This window comes from Helianthus annuus, chromosome 14, assembly GCF_002127325.2.
Source record: "Helianthus annuus cultivar XRQ/B chromosome 14, HanXRQr2.0-SUNRISE, whole genome shotgun sequence".
In the NCBI taxonomy this organism is placed as follows: Eukaryota; Viridiplantae; Streptophyta; class Magnoliopsida; order Asterales; family Asteraceae; genus Helianthus; species Helianthus annuus.
In genome coordinates this window covers 13,790,053-13,798,207 of record NC_035446.2, presented here as the reverse complement: position 1 = coordinate 13,798,207, position 8,155 = coordinate 13,790,053, and positions in this window count along the sequence as shown.

Below are 8,155 nucleotides of genomic sequence, written 5' to 3'. Positions count from 1 at the left end.
ATAGAGGTGGGCACCCGTGCCTCGAAACAACTTCTTTCAAGTAGATGTCTGCTAATGTAGAGAACTTATCCGTTTCTTTGATAGCCAAGAAATGTGCAGACTTTGTGAGTCGATCAACGATCACCCAAATGGTATCATTCCCGCGCTGGGATCTAGGTAGGCCAGTAACAAAATCCATGGAAATTTCTTCCCATTTCCACTGTGGTATCCTGGGTTGTTGCAGTAGGCTTGAAGGTTTCTGGTACTCTGTCTTGACTCTCGCACAAGTCAAACATTTGCCGACGTAAGTTGCAATGTGGGCCTTCATACTAGGCCACCAATAGGTTGTTCTGATGTCGTGGTACATTTTATCCGACCCTGGATGTACCGAGTAGCGAGACTTGTGTGCTTCATCCATTACAAGTTCTCGTAAACCGCCGTATAATGGTACCCAAATACGTCCTGTTACATAATAGGCGCCGTCTTCCCTTTGTTCTAATCGTTGCCTCGATCCGCGTAAGGCTTCAGCCTTGACGTTTTCTAGTTTCAATGCTTCTACCTGAGCATTTCGTATCTGTGCAGGAAGATCAGACTGAATAGTGAGCCGCAAAGCTCGTACACGCCTAGGTAAAGTGTCTTTTCGACTGAGAGTGTCTGCCACAACATTGGCTTTGCCTGGATGGTATTTGATGGCGCATTCATAATCATTAAGTAGCTCGACCCATCGTCGCTGACGCATGTTCAATTCCTTCTGCTTGAAGATATGCTCGAGACTCCTGTGATCGGTGTAAATTGTGCACTTGGTACCGTACAGGTAGTGTCGCCATATCTTGAGCGCGAAACAACAGCTCCCAGCTCTAAATCGTGCGTCGTGTAGTTCCGTTCATGAACCTTGAGTTGACGAGAAGCGTAGGCAATAACTTTATCCCGTTGCATCAATACACACCCAAGACCCTGTATCGACGCGTCACAATAAACCACAAAATCATCCGTGCCCTCTGGCAATGAGAGAATAGGTGCGCTGCAAAGCCTATCCTTTAGGTACTGGAAAGGGTTTCCTGGGGATCTCCCCAACGGTAGGTGACACCCTTCTGTGTCAGTAGTGTAAGTGGCTGCGCGATCTTCGAAAAAAAATCTTTAATGAATCGTCTGTAGTACCCCGCCAAACACAAGAATTGGCGTATTTCCGTTGGTGTACGCGGTGCAGGCCAGTTCCTGATCGAATCTACCTTGGACGGATCAACCTGAATCCCATCCCTGTTCACCACATGGCCTAAGAACTGGACTTCACGAAGCCAGAAGTCACATTTTGAAAATTTTGCGTACAGTTGCTCCTTTCGAAGAAGTTCCAAGATAAGTCGTAAGTGCTGCTCGTGTTCCTCCAGACTCTTAGAGTAGATCAGGATGTCGTCGATGAAAACAATGACGAACTTGTCTAAATAGGGTTTGCACACCCTTTTTATAAGATCCATGAAAACTGCAGGCGCGTTCGTAAGCCCAAATGGCATGACTAGGAACTCGTAATGGCCGTAGCGAGTTCTGAATGCTGTCTTGGAGACTTCCTCATCCCGGACTCTCAGCAGATGATACCCTGACCTTAGATCAATCTTGGAATAGTAACTCGACCCTTGCAACTGGTCGAATAATTCGTCAATACGAGGAAGAGGATAGCGGTTCTTCACTGTGACCTTGTTCAGTTCGCGGTAATCTATGCTCATTCTGTATGTACCGTCCTTCTTTTTCACGAATAGTACTGGAGCTCCCCAAGGCGAAGAGCTTGGACGAATGAAACCTTTATCTAAGAGCTCTTGTAGTTGTTTTGACAGTTCTTCCAGTTCAGTTGGAGCTAAACGATACGGTGCTCGAGCTATGGGTGCTGCTCCTGGAGCGAGCTTGATTTGAAATTCGACCTGACGATGAGGCGGCAGACCAGGTAAATCTTCAGGAAACTCCTGAGGAAAGTCGCGTACAACTGGATGGTCTTCCAACTTCTCTTCTTTCGTTGATGCGTCAGTAACGAGAGCCAAAATTGCAGTGTGACCCTTCCGCAAATATTTCTGAGCCTTCAAGGAAGAGGTGATGCCAGCCACAGCACCACTCTTGTCGCCTTGAACTTCGAGAGGTTCTTGGCCAGAACGAGGAATGCGAACAATCTTTTCTTTGCATAGGATTTCTGCTTGCTGTTGCTGCTGGCGATTCTGATTTGCAAGCCGTGGGCTCCTGAATCCTTAGCTTCATGGCCCATCTTGAGGCACCTCTGGCAACGTCTCTCGTTGCACTAACCACCGTGGTGTATGTTGCATTCGTTACACATTGGGTGAATTCCCCGATATCCACCCTGCCCATGACCACCAGAAGTTGGCTGACTCGGGCTCTGGTGATCACTATTCTTGCGCTGCTGCTGTGCTTGAGACTGAACGGTAGCGGAACCCTTGCTGGAATACCCATCCCATTTCCGCTTGTGTGTCACTAGGAGTAGCGGGAGTAGCAGAAGTGGTAGCGGTAGTAATAGCGCTGATACAACTAGGCAGCCTGTTCTGTTCCGCTGCCCGATCCGTGAGGCGATGAGCAAGACACTGAATGTCTTGGATATTGTCGAGGTTAGCCGATGTAGCATGGCTCTGAATCTCTGAGGCTAGACCCTTGAGGTACAATTCGATACGCTTGCTTAGAGGGTCCACCATGGTTGGACACAAGATGGTCAGTTCGTTCGACCGTTTCGTATAAGCATCAATTCCTGACCCCGTAGCTCCTCTTCCAACTTGTGGACGTCGTCACGCGTGCAGTATTCCCTTTTAATGCGTTCTTTGAATTCGTTCCAGGGAGTGGCGTTAGCAGCTGCCAACCCTAGTATCTGTACTTGCGCGTTCCACCAGGTTAGCGCGATTCCTTCCAAAATACCAGTGGCGTACTTGACCCTGCGAGCCTCAGGGCATTCACACATCTCAAATACTGACTCGAGCTTCCCAAACCAATGGAGTAGCCCCACTGCTCCTTCTGTGCCACTGAATGTGCTTGGATGACAGTCCATGAAGTTCTTGAATGTGCAGACAGGTTGCTGTGCGTTCTGACCCATTGCGCGAGAAAGATAGGTCAAGGTTAAGCGCGAGAGTTGGGTCACGAGAGTAGGATCTAACATCCTAGGATAGGTTTGGAATAGCAGGTTATACCTCCTGCTTGTGCGGCTGCAAGCGCCGCAGCAACTTGTTCGTTAATGAGAGCCGTCAACTGGGCTTGAGTCATGTCAACAAGTCCAGACATGATCGAGTAGTAAAAGTAGCATAAGTAAGAATGGTTCGCGAGTAGTGCGATGACAGAAGAGTGTAAGCACACAAGTGTTCTCAAACAATAACAAATAGTAAGCAATGTAATCTAAGCATACCACGAGTAAAGTTCTATATATTTCTAGCAAGTAGGCAATAAACATAAACCTTATTACCTAGGATGTTGAGTCTTGCACGTGGAGCGAAGCGTCGTTGTGGATCGTTGAGAGCACTGTTCTGGTTATAGTCTGGTTTTAATAAAAACGTTTTTCCCATACTAAAACCAAGTTCTCTATAACCAATGGCTCTGATACCAATCTGTCACACCCCCAAAATCCACACACGGAGTATCACCGCTTGGAAGCGTGACATGACCAGGATCAAGCCACCAATCATATCGAACACAACATTTAATAATAAAAGTAGATAATGTATATCATCACGACTTGATTGATGTTCAAAACCAAACATTGTTTATGTAGCGGAAGCATGTAAGTAAACCCAACATAAATAATAATGTACAAAATGTCATAAGTGTTTAATCAAGCATTCATGATCCATGCTCCACAACGACCTGCTCCTCCCTGTCCAAGCTCCATGTATCTAACGACCTGCAAGGCATGTAACAGAGGATCAACAACTAGTTGAGCGAGTTCACAGTTTATAGTTCAGTAATTGCAATAGTATAGTAAGCCTTGTGTTCGTTCGTTATGTCATGTATCGTATTAGTTCGTATCGCAGCCCTCTAGGCATGTATGCGAAGATTAGGGAAAGTTCTCAAGTATTCTAGACTAGGTATGTTTGTATCGCGGCCACCCGGCACCTGTGCGAAGTTTTAGTGTATAGTTCGCAGCCTTCCTAGGCATGTGTGCGAAGATTAGTCATATTATTGCAGCCAACCCTGGCATGTGTGCGAAGATCAGTCATATTATCGCAGCCAACCCTAGCATGTGTGCGAAGATCAGTCATATTATCGCAGCCAACCCTGGCATGTGTGCGAAGATCAGTCATATTATCGCAGCCAACCCTGGCGTGTGTGCGAAGATCAGTTCTATAAGCATCACTAGTCTAGCAGTATCTTAACCAATCACCTTCCTCACCCGAGGATCATATCACTACGTTCCATTATCAAAAGAAGTACAAATAAATAAATCAATCCCATTCCCACCCTGGGAACCCCATGACTTGGCTGTGTGAACTCACCTTGGTTTGCTCGGTATGCTAGGTTATGCACTCACAAGTAATCAGTCAAGTCCTATTGTATGCACGTATAATAAATCAGTTCAAGTTTGTAAAGTTTCACGTGCAATTTAATACCATAGAGCATGTTTGACAATCAATATCATGCATCATTTATCAGTTAATCACATTCGTACAGAATCCACGTTTCACATAAGGGCTTTCTCAATTCAATCTAACCATATCATCCGCACTTAACTGGATTAATGCACTTTGCATAGATCACATGCATGACAGAGTTAAATCAGAACCATATTATAGTTAATTCACGCAACGTGGTTATCATGCGGAGTTAATCGTATTTAACATACATAGCATATTTAACAGCGTTAGTGGCTTAGCAACGTAACCTTCATATCCTAACAGATTCAACATGTTATGACATATACTCATAGCTTCAATTTAAATCAACACACAAGTTGGACAGGGCCTTGCCCTTAAAACTCGGACAAGAAGTGAGGGGGGGGGGGCTTCCCCTGTTCAAAAGTCGGACCAAAGGTCCCTGGCATGAAACTCGGACCCTTAAGGTGCCCTTAAAGGTCGGATATAAGGTGTGGGGGGGGGGTTAAAACTCGGACAATGGGGTGAAGACATAAAACTCGGACCTTGCTTGTTTAAAGTCGGACAAAAGTGGGGTAGCACCTTAAGAAACTCGGACATGGGGTTTTCTTTTCACAAGGTCGGACAAAGGGGTTTTCTCCCCTTAAAACTCGGACTACAATGCATGATCATCAAATAATTCGGACTATAGCATGCATGTAAAAACTCGGACCAACATCATTAATAAAGTTCGGACCTTTCACATTCAGTTAAAGGTCGGACATGCTTGTATTTAGAAAACTCGGATATCATACTCTCCAAAAAGTCGGATATCATGTTATATATATGAACCTCGGACACAATTACATGTTAAAAAAGTCGGACTAAGTCCAATGATAAAACTCAGACTACGTAATGTTATTAAGCTCGGACATCGTTGTGTTATAATAAAACTCAGACAATCACAATCACAATTGTAACAGTTACATTCTCTTGTTCATACGATATGGAACCCTAATTCGTACATTGCATAACAGGAATCAATTTAACAATTAACAACTTCATCGTATCAAGCATATCTTGTCATCAAACAAACGATTTCATGACTAATCATCATCATAACACAATCATCAGGATTCAATCAATAACTACAGAACTAACATTGTGAAGAACTAGGGTTTACATGCATCAATCAATCAACAATTAATCACAATCAATGATTAAACAATTACCTTGATTTGATTCTAGATGGATTGGTAATCAAACTTGATGCAAAAGAACTTGTGACTCCAAGAATGATGAGAAGATGGTTGTAGAGAGGATTAGAGAATATGAGGGTATGTGTTTTGATTCTTGTGTGATGATTAGTGAATGATTAGGGAAGGAGAATAGGGTTAAGTATCACTAGGATTTCACTAATTGCTCTCTATATCCTTAAGTATTAACTTTTATACAAGTACACCATCTCACAACAATTTCACAGTTTCACCACCAAGTTTATGTATTAGACAGGTCTTACACAATTAACTCATAAACATGCATGAACACACAATACACTTCATTGTATCAAAACGTTACAGCTCCATAGCCAATTATTTGTGCAATTAAACAACTAGATAATAAATGAACGTGCAATAAATGCGAAATAGGAATCTTGGAAATTCGAGTTGTCACACTGGTGGCCGGGCATGAAGAAAGATATCACTCTCTATGTTTCGAAGTGCCTGACTTGCTCGAAAGTTGAGGCCGAGCATCAAAGACCCTCTGGCTTACTCGTCCAACCCGAGATCCCTATGTGGAAATGGGAGAGTATAGCTATGGACTTCATAATGAAACTTCCGCACACGCCATCAAGTCATGACAACATCTGGGTTGTCGTTGACCGTTTGACTAAATCCGCTCAGTTTCTGCCGATACGAGAAGACTATAAGGTAGAAAATTAGCCCGAATCTACACCGATGAGATCATTTGTCGACATGGGACGCATCGCGACATCATCTCTGACTGCGATGGTCGGTTTACCTCGCGTCTTTGGGAAACGTTTCAATCTGCTCTCGGTACTACTCTAAATCTAAGTACCGCTTTCCATCCCCAAACTGACGGTCAGACTGAAAGAACGATTCGTACCCTTGAAGACATGCTTCGCTCGTGTATCAAAGATTTCGGTGGTAATTGGGACACATACTTACCTTTAGTCGAATTCTCGTATAATAACAGTTATCATTCTAGCATCCCAATGGCACCATTTGAGGCATTATATGGAGGAAGATATCGATCGCCTATTGTATGGGACGAGATCGGAGATTCGCAAATAACCGGTCCTGAGCTATTGCAAGAAACGACTGACAAAATCCTCCAAATTCGAGACAATCTGCTGAAAGCTCGGAGTCGTCAGAAAAGTTACGCCGATAGACGCCGCAGGCCCCTTGAATTTTACGTTGGCGATCACGTACTCCTAAAGGTATCACCTTGGAAAGGTGTGATTAGATTCGGAAAGAAAGAAAAGCTCACGCCTCGATATGTTGGACCCTTTAAGATTCTAGAAAGGTTCGTCAAAGTGGCCTACAGACTCGAACTACCGGAGGAACTTAGCAACGTCCACCCGACTTTCCACGTTTCGAACCTCAGAAAGTGTCTGGCCGAGCAGTATTTACAAGTGCCACTTGAGGATCTGCAAGTGGACGAAACATTACACTTCATGGAGAAGCCTGTCGAGATCATGGACCGAGAAACCAAGAAGCTTAGGCGCTCACGCATTCCCATTGTGAAGGTTCGCTAGGAAGGCAAACACGGCGCAAAGTTCACCTGGGAACTCGAAAGCAACATGAAGGCGAAGTACCCGCAGTTGTTTGTTATAACTAAAGCATAATTTCGGGACGAAATTCCCTTAAGTAGGGGAGGCTGTAACACCCCATGTTACAAAAGTCAAAGTCAAAGTCAAAGTCAAAGGAAGAAAATATTGCTAATTGTGATCTGTCACTCCTTGCTTAACTACTGATTTGACTTTCTTGACCTGTAATCGAATCTTTTATTTCTTTTACTTTAGTTGTATTATATGGAGTATCTATTAATAATCGAGGTTTAATCGATGTTTGTCGCATGTTTTATCGCTTTATCGCCTTATCGCTAATCGCATTTCAATCGCATTCGCAACTCGAATTATGCGTTCTGGATATAGTTTTACGTGTGTGTGCTATTTATGTGTTACTTGTGCACGTTTAATTGTGTGATATTTTGTGTGGTGATTAATCGAAACGCAATCGCAACTCTATCGCAATCGAATTGCAAACGCTAAACGCAAATTATTTATGATGATTGTATCTTAGATATAGTATTGTGTGGTTATTATTAATCTATCGCATCGCTTAACCGAAACTCGTTCAAATGCATCACAACGCTCAAAACACGAAACGAAACGCGGAAACTCAACTCGCTGGATCACCGTGGTCGAATGGCCATCCAATCGAAGTGCCATCCGATCGGTGGCCTATCTGAAACTTGCCCCTCCTTTCCCTTTTTGGCAACCTATAAATACCCCCTGTCACATCATTTGTGATGTGACAGCTCCCTCATTCGACCAGCAGCGTTCCAGACCTCATTTCTCTCGTTTTCTCGCGATTGTTGTAAATTTTCAA